General features: G+C 41.8%; 1 protein-coding gene across 2 annotated transcripts in view; it reads right to left on the reverse strand.

Annotated features, from left to right (window-relative positions):
* The window catches only part of IL1RAPL2 (interleukin 1 receptor accessory protein like 2), a 565,994-nt gene that overhangs the window by 280,061 nt on the left and 272,404 nt on the right, over positions 1-13,529 (reverse strand). The window lies entirely within an intron of this gene.

The raw sequence follows: 13,529 nt of genomic DNA on the forward strand, positions 1-13,529 counted from the left end.
GAAATATGCAGAGAATTTGGACATGATGCATTAGACTAGAAGGGCCATTTTAGATTATTGAAAGAACAATAAAAAAGTCTCAAAAGAATTGCTATCTAAAAATGATTGGCCTGATATATAGGATTAGCTGGAGAAGAACAAAACCAGCTAAAAGGATGCAGTAACCAATGCTTTGAGAGGTACCTGAAATGAAGAAATGAGAGAACTTGGCACATAGGCAAAATGCTTTATGACAAACCTTATATCAAGCTAATATTTATATCCCGAGTTCTTTTAATTGTTCCTGTATTTATGTCTTGCTTCAACTATCCCAATGGATTCTTAACTACGAAAGTAAAATGTTTTATACTTCTTTGTAATTCACAGGAAACAGGATAAAGCTGGGTATATAAAAGACAACTGTTAAAACATCATTAATTGACTGGCTTAGGATTCCCTGCTGAAATAAGAGACTTTTATCTCATATTTGCAAGGCTGTTTAGAAAAAGAAACAAAAGTTGATCACGTGACAGATAAGGTTAGAGAAATATACAAATATGGTAAGATTTCCAAAATAGTTGTTGATGACAAATACACCCAGAAATTCACTTTAGAAGGAACTGTAGATAAGATGAGCTTCATCGTCCTGGTATCCAGACTGCCTAAAATTGGAAAATTTCAGTGAATTGTTCTTATTTTTCCAACAAACTTTTGCTGATGGCCAATAACACACCTTGTCCTTATGGAATTGAATAATATATGTTTCTAAGCTGATTTGGCATAATGTAGAGAAACATACAAATATAATATCTATAGTCTGTTTTCTAAATTTTTCAGTTACTCTTAATAATATGATACTTAAATATTACATGGAGAATCCCAGGCTCCAAGCATATGCATTTTCTCTTTCCACAACTTTGCTGTGTGGCCCCAGGTACTATGTAATTTCCAAGATTTGGAGGAATTTCCACATACACACTGAGGAAGCAACTACATCAAATACAGCTAACCCTAAATATGACCTGAGGACTCCAGAAGAGACCATCTACACCTTATGGAAAAGAGAGGACCACATTTAGAAGGGTAAACGGGGAGAGCTATGACACATGGGGACCCAAGCCCATTCCCCTCCCAGACCACAAGCAAGAGGGAGAGGAACAGAGTTGGGGAGCAGGGGTAATAAATGCTTAGGAATCCAGCACACCTGTCCCTAGAGATCTGCTCTGGGAACATGAGTCCACATTGTATTTGACTTTGGTGATTTACATTGCTGAACACCAAGGAAAAATGGAACATTCTGGGGGGCTGAGACTTCTGTTGCTTGTGGAGGACAGGCAAGCTCTGTTGGTCCCACTGAGACCCAACACATAAGTGGCAGTATGAAAAATTTACCAGCAGTGGGAAGTGTGTCAGAGGGAAGGGGTTCAGAGGGAACTCTCTCCAGAGGAGAAAGGGCAAGTAGATGATACTTTCCCATCCCTCCCTCAGTCCAATTAGTCAGAAGCTTGCAGGAGCCAGCTCTGAAACCCTTCATCTCCTTCTCTGGCAGTTTAGATACTCAGCGGCACTCGCCTGCATACCCGCCCTGCCCAGCACACTCAGCCCAGCAGTGGTTCGATTTGGCTGATTGCAGGCAGAGGGTGGTGGACTACACTTTCCCAGCTCTCCCAGGCTATCCTCAGCTCAAGTGGCCAAACACTTGTGGGAGTCAGCTCTAAACTCTACATCTGTACCACTGGCTTAACCCCCACACCCCACAGCATGCCTGTTCCAACCAGCACACTCAGCCCAGTGGCAGTGCCCCATTGCTGATGGTAGGCAGAGGACAGTCCCACCCACAATAAATCCCAGCAGAAGCACCTCAGACACACAAAGGGCATGTAGAGACTAATCACTGTTGACAGATAAGTAGAAAGGGGGCCTCATGAACAGCCCACCAGCCGCAAGTATGGCTCAGCCACAAAAGAAAGCCAGGTACTTGTGAGCAGAAAGTATTGAGCTTCTTTCAACATAAAAATAAACCTACAGTAAAGGCAACAGACCAACTACTTACAAAGCCACTATGAAGTTAATAAAAGAAAAGTAGTAATACCAGCTGTACACAAAATAAGTCAAGGGATACACAGAAGATACAGATTATGACATCTTGTACATGAAAAGTGGGGAAAGAAGAAGAAGAAAAAAGTAGTACTTTTAGAATGAGTTTGAAATCAAGCTACCATCAACTTAATATAGACTGTTACATATTTAGGAAACTATGAATCTTATGACAACTACAAACCTAAAGCTTATAATAGATAAATTAAAAATTAAAATAAAGGAATCCAAGCATAACACTAAAGAAAACCAAGAAATAACAAGATTATGAGAGGAAAAAAGGAACAGAGAGGAGCTACAAAAATAACAAGAAAACAATAAAATGGCAACAAGTTCATACCTATCAATAATTACCTTAAATATAAATGGACTGAGTACACCAATCAAAAGACACAGGGTGGCAGACTAGATAAAAAACCAAGACCCACCTACATGCTGCTTATAAGAGACACACCTCAGACCTAAAGACATGCATAGACTGAAAGTGCAGGCATGGAAAAAGATATTTCATGCAAATAAAAGGGAGAAAAAAAGCAGGAGTAGAAGTACTTATGTCAAACAAAATAGACTTCAAAACAAAGAAAGTAACAAGAGGAAAAGAAGGACATTACATAATGATAAATGGATGAGTCCAACATGATATAACAATTGTAAATATCTATGCACCCAACATAGGAACACCAAAATATAAAAAAAAAATACTAACATACCTAAAGGGAGAAACAGACAGCAACACAATCATTTCAGAGAATTTTAACACCACACTTACATCAATGGACAGATCATCCAGACAGAAAATAAGGAAACAGAGATATCAAACAACACATTAGATCACATGGACTTAACAGATATACAAAGAACATCCCACCCAAAAGCAGCAGGATACACACTTTTTTCAAGTGTGCCTGGAACATTCTCCAGAAGAGATCACATAGTAAGCTACAAGAAGAGCCTCAATAATTTAAGAAAGATTGAAATTGTATTAAGCAACTTCTCTATCACAATGGTATATAAATAGAAATAAATTACACAAAGAAACAAAAGTATGCACAAATACAGGGAGGCTAAACAACATGCCTCTAAATAATCAATGGATCAATGAACAGATCAAAGAAAATCAACAATACATGGACACAAATGAAAACAGAAAGACAACGGTTCAAAATACATGGGATACAGCAAAAGGAGTTCTAAGAGAGAAGTACATAGAAATACAGGCCTACCTCAAGAAACAACAACAATCCCAAATAGTCTAAACTCACAACTAAAGAAATTAGAAAAAGAACAAAACCTAAGTTAGTAGAAGGGATATAATAAAGATCAGAACAGAAATAAATGAAACAGAAAATGAGAAGACAATGGAAAAAAAATCAATGAAGCCAAGAGATAGTTCTTTGAGAAAATAAACAAACCTCTAGCCAATTTATCATGAAAACAAGAGAGGACACAAATAAACAAAATCAAAAACAGAAAAGGAGAAGTTACAATTGACACCACAGAAATTCACAGAATTATAAAATAATTGTCTTGCCAATGGGTTTCAGCCCTGGGCAAGTTCCTATGGATGAAATGTGACCAAAGAAAATGACAGCAAAACGTTCTTTGGGGTGAAAGGGTTTATTACCCGGCTTGTTCTCCCAGCAGTAGGTCCAGCACTAGCGTCTCTGCCTCCACCCAGAGCACTGGGCCAAGCTCTCTATATAGTGCAATAATAGCTTATTGCCTAAAGGTGTGGAAGTGGTAGCCTAGTAACAGGCCGGTTACATCATCAGGTGGTTTAAGTTCAGCGAGGATCCTGGCCATAGGAACCCCAACTTCCCCACACTCCACCCCTCCAGGATTCTTGCCTTACAATCTACAAGCTTTCAATCTTCTGCAGTGGTCCCTGTGCGAGAAAGCTAGAGCACTGTAACCAGATTACACAACACAACAGAGGATAACAACAACTTAGAGATAATAACAAAAATTAAGATACAAGATTTTGATACAGTTAAAAAAATTATAATAACCCTCAAGCTAGAGGAGTTTCCTAATAACAAAAATTATAATAATCCTCAAGCCAGAGGAAGTTCCCAATCCACAAAGACTTTAGGGGCGATAAGACACATGTTTTAATGACACCAACATAGGCAAATCTTGTCCATCAGGCAGGATGCATGCAAGAGAGTGGTCCTGTGTTGAAAGGTCCAAGGCCACGTCCACTCAATGGAGTCTCCGGAGTTCAGTGCAGTTGGTGCTGGCAGCGAGATATTATTCCGGTGGCTGAACCTCGGCTTCAGTGATTCTTCCTTGGTTTGTACTTGCAGTTGTATAGGGGAGGCAGCTATATATGTTAACATGTTTATGGGGTTCAGGGGTCCCTTTCGGGGTCTCTCGTTTAAACGCCATAGCACAGTCCATAAGCAGACTGACCATCCCCACAGACTATTGGTATCTGACTTTAGTCCGGATTTTAACAAGTCATTGTGCCTCTCTATCATGCCTGCTGTGGTAGGACTGTATGGCACATGTCACTTCATTTTGATTCCCTGGCGTTGCACCCATTCTTGCAGTGCATGTCCAGTAAAATGGGTGCCCTGATCACTCTCAATTACCTGTGGTCAGCCATAGGCAGCAAAGAGATGTTCTAGGCCTCTTTTGGTCATCTGCTGGTCTGCACAACGGGTAGGAAACGCAACCAGAAGTCCAGTAGCTGTGTCCACACAAGTCATGGCATACCGATATCCTTCTGACACAGGCAGAGGCCCAATATACTCTATCTACCACCTGACAAGGGGTATAGGCCCCTTAGCTATTGTCCCATGTTGCTGTGGAACTTGGGTTAAGTCCCTTTTGGAGCACATGACACACTCCTCCTGGACTCTACTAACTTCTTCAAAGGTCAAAGGCAAGCCCCACCTATGGGCTACAGCCTACATTGTCTTCTGCCCCGCATACAACAAACGCTGATGTAACCATTGGGCTACATCAGAGGCAGGCTTTCCTTCTAACCAATGTATCTGGGCCAATTTATCTGCTTCATAATTTCCTGGGGATGCCAGTGGCAAATGACCTGTCACATGGCATACTGTAATTATTTTGGTCTGACCACAGGCCCATGAGTCTTGCCACAATTCTTGACCTCAAAGGGGTCGGTGACCAACCAGCCAGTTGGCATGGTACCAGGTCGGTAGCCACAGTGTCAAGCCCTGATAGACAGCCCAGCTGTCAGTGCAGACAACTATAGGGGAGGGCTCCTGGCTGATCACAAGTCACACAGCCCACAACTCTGCCCACTGGCTGCTCTTCCCCTCACCATCTTCCATCCATATTGTCTCAGTCCTACGATGGAAAGCTATGGCCCTCCATTTGGGGGGCTGCCCACAGCTGGAGCCATTTGTGTACCATGCATCTTTGGGTATAGGGGCTCTTCCCTCCCAATAGGACTCTCAGCTACTAATAGTTCAAAAGCAAGGTGTTCCTGCTTTTCACTAGTCACTGGCCCCAATAAGCGGTGGAATTCTTCACTCAAGAGGTTACTAGAGAGGGCACTACACTGCTGTAGGTAAGCACCCCACTTGGCCAGTGTGGGCATTTGTGCCACACCACTCCTTCACTTTTGGGTCCAGTCTTGTACCCACACCAAGATGGGATAGGTGGTTATTACCTTTTCGGGCCATTCCATGGTGGGGTTCTATAGCCAGCATGGCGAGAGACATGGCAGCCAGTTGTTTTTCTATCAAAGTGTATCGTACCTCTGCCCCATTCCAGAGTTGTGACCAGAATCCGGTAGAATGGTGAGTTCATTCAAGCTACTGCCAGAGATCCCAGGCACAACTGTCTTCAGTCACATGAACATCCAGCTCACAGGGCCTTGATGAGTCTGTCACACTCAAAGCCTGCACAGCCTTGACTGCCCATTTTGCTGTAGTAAAGGCAGATGCACATGTCTCATCCCAGTCCCACATGACGCCCTTTCGTACCAACCGGTATAAGGCTTCAGAATTTGTGTCAAGTGTGGGATAAACACTCTCCAGTAGCCTAGAAGACCCAGAAACTCCTGTAGCAATGCTACAATTGTAGGGGTAGGAAAGGCCTGGATTTATAACTGCTTCTCGTATAACTTTGGTCTTACCCGACCAGACGACCCCCAAGAATTTGACAGACAAACCAGGTCCCTGAACCTTGGTCCTGTTCACAGCCCATCCTTTCTCCTGTAAAGGCTGCAGCAGTCTAGGTGCTGCACCTTCTAGATCTGAAAGAAAATCGGACGTGAGCATGACATCATCAATATAATGGTACAGCCGCACCGTTGGTGGTTTCTCCCATGTAGCCACGTCCTGGGCTACAAGTCCATGACAGATGGTGGGGCTGTGGAGGTATCCCTGTGGGAGGATGGTGAAAGTCCACTGCCGTCCTTCCCACGTGAAGGCAAACTGTTCCTGACTTTCCTGCTCAATGTCAATGGAAAAGAAGGCATTAGCAAGATCTACCACATAATGGTATGTTCCTAGTTCATGGCTGAGGGTATCCATCAGGCCTGCAATAGAGGGGACAGCAGCATGCATAGGGGGTATAACTTTATTCAGTTCTCTGCAATCCAGACATACACCAGGAGCCATCTGGCTTTTTTACTGGCCACACTGGGGAATTGAAAGGACTATGGGTGGGCTTTATAATACCCACCTTTTCCAGCTCCTGGAGAGTTTCTCCAACCTTTTTATGTCCTCCAGTTTGTATTGTTTGGTATTAGTAAGCCACCGAGGCTCAGGCAAAGCCATGGGCGGGTGCCTAGCATGTCCCCTCAGAACTGCCTTTACCACATGTACTCTCAGTCTGAACTCACCCGCAGTGGTCTTCAGCCATAGACCCTGCAGGATATCAATCCCCAAAATATACTCAGGGATGGGAGATATATACACGGTATACTCTTTTGGGGGTAGACACCCTATTCCCAAAGGGATTTGGGCTTGTTTTACTCTGATCGCCTTCCCCCCATATCCATCTATGATAGTGGGCATCTTGGGGAACCCCTCAGGGTTACCATGAATCAGTGAACATTCAGCCCCTGTGTCCACCAGAGCCAGGACACGTTGTATGTTCACTGGGGACTAATGGATAGCTATTTCAACATGTGGCCTCCGGTTCCCCCATGGTCCCTCAGGGCAGAAACCTTGACCTTTCCCTCAGGCAAACCGTGTTCCCCAATCACCTTCCTGTGTGGGCTCAAGTGAGGTTGGCTCATTCTCCAGCAGGAAGTCTTGCAAACACACAGGCCAGACTTGTGGCTCTGTCTCTGATCTCTGCCTCTTTGGTCTTAATGGCTGGAACTGCTGCTCTGGTTTCAGTTATTGCCATAGCTCTAGTAAGGTCCTATTTGACTTTCCATCTGCTCCTGCCCTTTTAAATCAACCCACATCTGGGTCCTCGTAACCTTCATGGGGCCCTTTAAATTCTTCTTGTGAGTAGCAGATCTTATTTCTTCCTGGGTTCTCATTGCTTCAGCCTCCCCTAAGTCTGCTACTGTACCTGTCCCCTCACTTATGGGATGCCCTAAATGAGGGGAAAGAATGACCACTAGAGACCCAAAGAGGGATGTGGGAGCCATTTAAAGCACAATATTTCTCATCCCAGTAGTGAAAATTTCTTCATCTGGGCCATAAATCTCTGGTCTATAGATGGCATTTCTTATGCCTAGCTCTCATAACACCTGTTGGAGTTCAGCATACGTTTGCCATCAAACAGAAGATGGGAGGCCATCCAAATTGGGCCACACAGCACGAAGTGCAGCCATAAGCCAATTGAGGAGGGAGTGACTCCCTGGGGTCTGATGTGCATTTTGTAAATGCTGCCTCAAGGTAGGCTGCACTGTCAGGGAAGACAGCTTTCCCATCTCTGATCCCAACAGAACAATTCCATCCACCCCTAAGTCCCACAGACTTAGGAGACAAGCTGATGTTGACTCTGAGGGCTTCTGCCTAAACCGGGAGCCCAAATCCACCAGCTCAGCCTGAGTATAGGGGCAGAGCACAGAGTGCTCTATGACCTGGGCAGGGGGCTTCTCCTCTCCTTGGTGAACTTTCAGCTGCTGGGTCTTTATTTTCTTTACAACCACTGGGTGTGCTTTCAATACAGGAGGGGTCAGTGCCTCCGGCAACACCCCTTCATCCTTCCCCAACTCCTCCATTTCTGGGGCTGAGGGCACCTTTCTCTCCCCTCCCCCGAGTGCCTCCTCTGCTACAACCTTTACCTTTTCTACTGTGCCTCGCAGCAATGTTAGCTCAGTCTTCAGCAGGTCTTACCTTCACCTCAATGCTTTGCAGCTGGTGTTCTCGTGCCACCTCCACCTGTGCTTCCCTCAGGAGTTCGTATCTTTCTGTGATGGCCATTTCCTCCTTCAGAACACCTGGCAGCACTGCCGTCCCATTCTGTAAGGAATCTTTTACCTCTTCAATGGCACCTCGCTAACAGCGTTCTTGTGCTGCCTCCTCTTGCATCAATGCTATTTCCTTCTTCGGGGATTCCATTGAAGTTTGCACCTCGTGTTCTCATGCCACTATTTCGTGGGTCTTTTTTTAGGAGCATGTCCTTCTCTTCTGTAGACTTTTTTAATACTGTGAGAAGCAGCCAACCCACAGTCCCCGCTGCCTCACAGGCACTCTGTCTCTCAAAAGACCTCCTTACTATACCAAGGGCCACCCCTACTGCCTCAGGTATCACGTCCACTTGCCTCCAGTCCTAGGGTGGGGCCCACTCTTCTAGGAGGCAGGCCACCTCAGACCACATACCCATTGGGGGACAAGCCACTGTCTCCCCTTCACAGGGGCAGCCTGCTGCAGCACCCCTCCCGTAAGGGCAGCCTGTCTCTTTCTTTGGTCAACAATGAATCCTCTTGACTACACCAATTGTCTTGCCAATGGGTTTGAGCCCCAGGCAGGTTCACTATGGATTCAGTGTGACCAAAGAAAATGACAGCAAAACGTTCTTTGAGGTGAAAGGGTTTATTACCTGGCTTGTTCTCCCAGCAGTAGGTCCAGCACTAGCGTCTCTACCTCCGTCCAGAGCACTGGGCCGAGCTCTCTATATAGCGCAATAATAGCTTATTGCCTAAAGGTGTGGAAGTGGTAGCCTAGTAACAGGCCAGTTACATCATCAGGTGGTTTAAGTTCAGTGAGGATCCTGGCCGTAAGTACCCCAACTTCCCCACAATAATTATATGAAAAATTGTATGCCAATACATTAGACAACCTAGAAGAAATTGACAAATTTCTAGAAAAGTACAACTTACCAAGGCTGACCTAGGAATAAACAGAAAATCTGAACAGAGCAATTACCAGTAATGAAATCAAATTGGTAATCAAGAATCAACCAATAAACAAAATAACAGAACAGATAGCTTCTCAGCTGAATTCTACTACACATTTAGCAAAGAGCTAATACCCATCCTTCTTAAAGTATTCCAAAATGTAGAAGAAGAGGGAATGCTTTCAAACTCATTTTGAGACCAGCATCACTCTAAGACCAAAACCAGACAAAGACACTACAACAAAAGAAAACTCTAGACAAATATCCTTGATGAACATAGATGCAAAAATCCTTAACAAAATATTAGGAAACTGAATTCAAAAATACATCAAAAGATCATCCATCATGACCCAGTAGGATTTGTTCCAAGGAGGCAATGAGGGTGTAATATTTGTAAATCAATGTGATACACCATATAAACAAAAGAAGGATAAAAGTCATTATCTCAACACCGAAAAAGCATTTGACAAAATTCAACATCCACTCATGATGAAAACTCTCAACAAAATGCCTATAGAAGGTATGTACCTCAACATAATAATGGCCATGTATGACAAACCCACAGCTAACATACGCAATGGCAAAAAGCTGAAAGCTTTTCCTCTAAGAACAGGAACAAGATAAGGATGCCCATTTTCACCACTTTTATTCAACATACATAGGACTGGAAGTTCTAGCCATGGCAATCAGACAAGATAAAGAGAAAAAAGGCATCCAAAGTTTCTATTCAGGTCCTCAGCCCATTTTTAATTAGGCTATATTTTTTTTGGTGTTGAATCATATGGGTTCCTTATATTTTTTGAATATTAACCCCTTATTGGACATACCATTTACACCTCCCATACTGTCAGTTGCCTTTTTGTTATGCTGATGGTGACCTTTGCTGTACAGAAGCTTTTTAATTTCAGGTAGTCCCACTTATTTATTTTTGCTTTTGTTTCCCTTTCCTGGGGAGATGTGTCTTGAAAAATATTACTCATCTTTATGTTCAGGAGATGGGCCTGGAGGATATTATGCTAAGTGAAATAAGAAAGGTGGTAAAAGACAAATACCATATGTTTTCACTTGTATGTGGAATCTAAAAACAAAACAAAAACAAAATAAACAAAGCAGCAATAGACTCATAGATACTGAGAAATGACTGGCGGTTACCACAGGGGAGGGGTTGGGGTGGGTGGGTGAAATAAGTGAAGGGGATAAAGAGGCACAAAATCTTAATCATAATATAAATAAGTCATGGGGATGAAAGTACAGCATGGAATATATAGTTAATAGTTTCATAACATCTTCTATATTGACAGATAGTAACTAAACTAGCTGGGATAAGCATTTAATAATGTATGTTACTGTTGAATCCCTATGTTGTATATTTGAAACCAATATAATATTGTATAGCAACTATAACTCAATAATGGAAATATGGAAAATAAATATATATTATATGAAACATAAAGGATATACTTTAGACATTTAAACATTTGGATTAAAAATCCAGTCATAATAGATGTTTGATTTTGTTGTTGTTTTCTACTGTTTATAATAGCAAAATATCAGATACAACCAAAATCTTCATTAGTAGGAGACTGGTTAAATAGTATGATACTTTCAAATAATGATATGCTATCATGCAGGAATTTAAAAGAATTAGGAAAATCTGTACATCTATTATGAAAATATCTCCAAGATAAACTGTTCAATGAAAAAGCAAGGTTCCAAACAATATGTACCCTCCTTTGTGTGAAAAAAATGTGTGTGTATGCATATACAAATTTGTTTTTGCATGTATGGAATATTTCTAAATGGATACTTATAAAATGGGTAACAGTGGTTTCCTCAGAGAAGATGAACTGGGTGGCTGAAGAGTGATGCGGATTGGGGAAAGGGCAGTATTAGCAGACAGATGGAGATGTAATCACTACATATCCTTTGTACATTTTGAACAACATGCATATACTATGTATTCAAAATATGAGTATAATTAAAATTAAATTAAACCCAGTTACCTATGTTTTACTTATAAAAGCTTATTTTGGTTTCTCTGTAGAATTATTGTTGCTTATACATCCAGATTATAGACTCCTAACTTCCTGGAAATTGTTCTTAGTCTTATTTCCAAATATGTCTTGCCTCTGAATGAAATAATTGGAAAGGGTTAGGTGAAAAGCAATTTTAAGTCACGTATTTTATGCTCAAAGGTGAGTATCTTGTCCTACTTTCATTGGGGTATGATTTTGAAGTCATTATTCCTCATCCTTACCTCCTACCCTGGACTATTTCCCCTGATTTTATTATTGGTAGGTCAATTACTGAAGCAACATTTATTAATATTAATGATAATTTAAGCACCTTATATTTAGAGATGGTTCATAATTTTCAGAGTGCTTTCAGATACATTATCTCATGTGATCTACACAATGACTTTGTCAAGTAATGTAGTTACAATTATGGCCAACTTAGGGATGAAGCTAAATGAAGTTTGCCTTGTCTTGTTTGGTGCCCCCTTGTGACCAAAGACCCCATTTGCAAAATGGATAGGAAGATAGAAATAAGCTGTGGACAGCAAAGAGGTAAAAATAGTACTGAATCACTGGTTTTAGCCTCTTTGACTACGCTAATTAAGGTAAGTTTCCTAGGCCAACCGGAGTGACTTTGTGGCAAAAAGCCAGCTGAAACATGATTCCTGTAGGGTATTCCACACACATACATGATTTTCCCTGAGCCCATGAATGAAATGGGATGAGCTTGCCCTTACCCTAACACATCCCAGTGGGATGCATGGGTGTGGAGCCTCATTAAATTCCAATATCATGTCTAGGCCTGGGAATTGCCAAGAAGGGCAGAACATTTGTGATGATAAAGCAGCAACTGCAGCAGTTCATCTGGGACCTGACCACCAGCCCAGAGACAAACCTATCAGTACCCAGCACAATTATAGCATATGCAGATTAGCTAGAGCACATGCTGCCATGGGCAGCAATCTCTTCTTCTTCTTTCTTTTTGAAATCTCATCTAAAATCCAGTTACTATTTGGGAAATGAAGAGGAGAACTGTCAATACCAAGCTCCCTGAACAATAGAATGGAGATTTACAATTTTATTAGAAAACTTATCCTGGACCTCTACAGGGACTAACTGGGGTTGGAGCTAGTCTTTGAATTTGTTGCCCAAGCTTCATGTTTTGACTGAAAGAATGGGAGCAAGTGATGCAGTTTGGTACTAATGTTTCAGTCCATAATTCCTCCCTTACATTCCCCTCTGTTGCTTATGTTTAATTATCCTTAAATATAATTGCTTTACTGTATGTAACATGACACTAATCTTAATGCGCTAGTGAAGCTACTCCTGTTACTGCCTGCTTCTTCCTAAAGCTAAGCGTTATGTTTGACACTTTCCTGAGGAGAACATCCAAATTAGCTCTTTCATTTCCATCATAGGAAAGGTTGTGTCTACCAGTACAACCAGATCACTAGTTTGCCTGAAATGATTGGTCAATTTCCATGAATTTAGTATTCAGAAATCAGTATAATTTGTTGTTTGATTGAATAAATTAGTTTATTTGACTATACTGCCTAAGTATTACATACTGTCATTACAAGTTTCATTGTCCTTTTTGGTTGTTGACTTGCCTGTTTAATTAGAGTTGCCAGAGAGCCAAGAGGGAGGGAGTAGAAGGACAGCTTGATGCGAAAGACACTAAGCATTTGTACCCACTGGGATTAAATGCTAACTCATTCATTTCTATAAATGAAGCCACTATGGGATGTGTGTGTTAGGGTCAATGAAATGGATCCCTCCAAATGCATTCAACATACCAGCACTGAAATCATATTGTAAAGTCATTATTTTTATTACAACATTTAGTCATTGAAAATCTACCAATGTCTCCTACATTTACAAGAGAATAAAATCTGAACCTGTTAGCTGGGAACATAGAAGCAGCCACAACGTAGCCTTAAAAAGTACCTTCCTACCTTTTTACCAACTCTTCTTCTACTCTATCAATGCTATAGCCAAGTTACTTTCCTAATTTTTCCCATTACCATATTGCATTAATTTCTAACTCTGTATCTTGGCTTAAACACATTCCCTAAGCTTGGAAACAAATAAAAATAGTTACCATACTTATCATTTATTTAGTATCTGCTGTGTGCTAAGTACTGTCCCAAGGCA

This window comes from Manis pentadactyla, chromosome X (genome assembly GCF_030020395.1).
Source record: "Manis pentadactyla isolate mManPen7 chromosome X, mManPen7.hap1, whole genome shotgun sequence".
NCBI lineage: Eukaryota > Metazoa > Chordata > Mammalia > Pholidota > Manidae > Manis > Manis pentadactyla.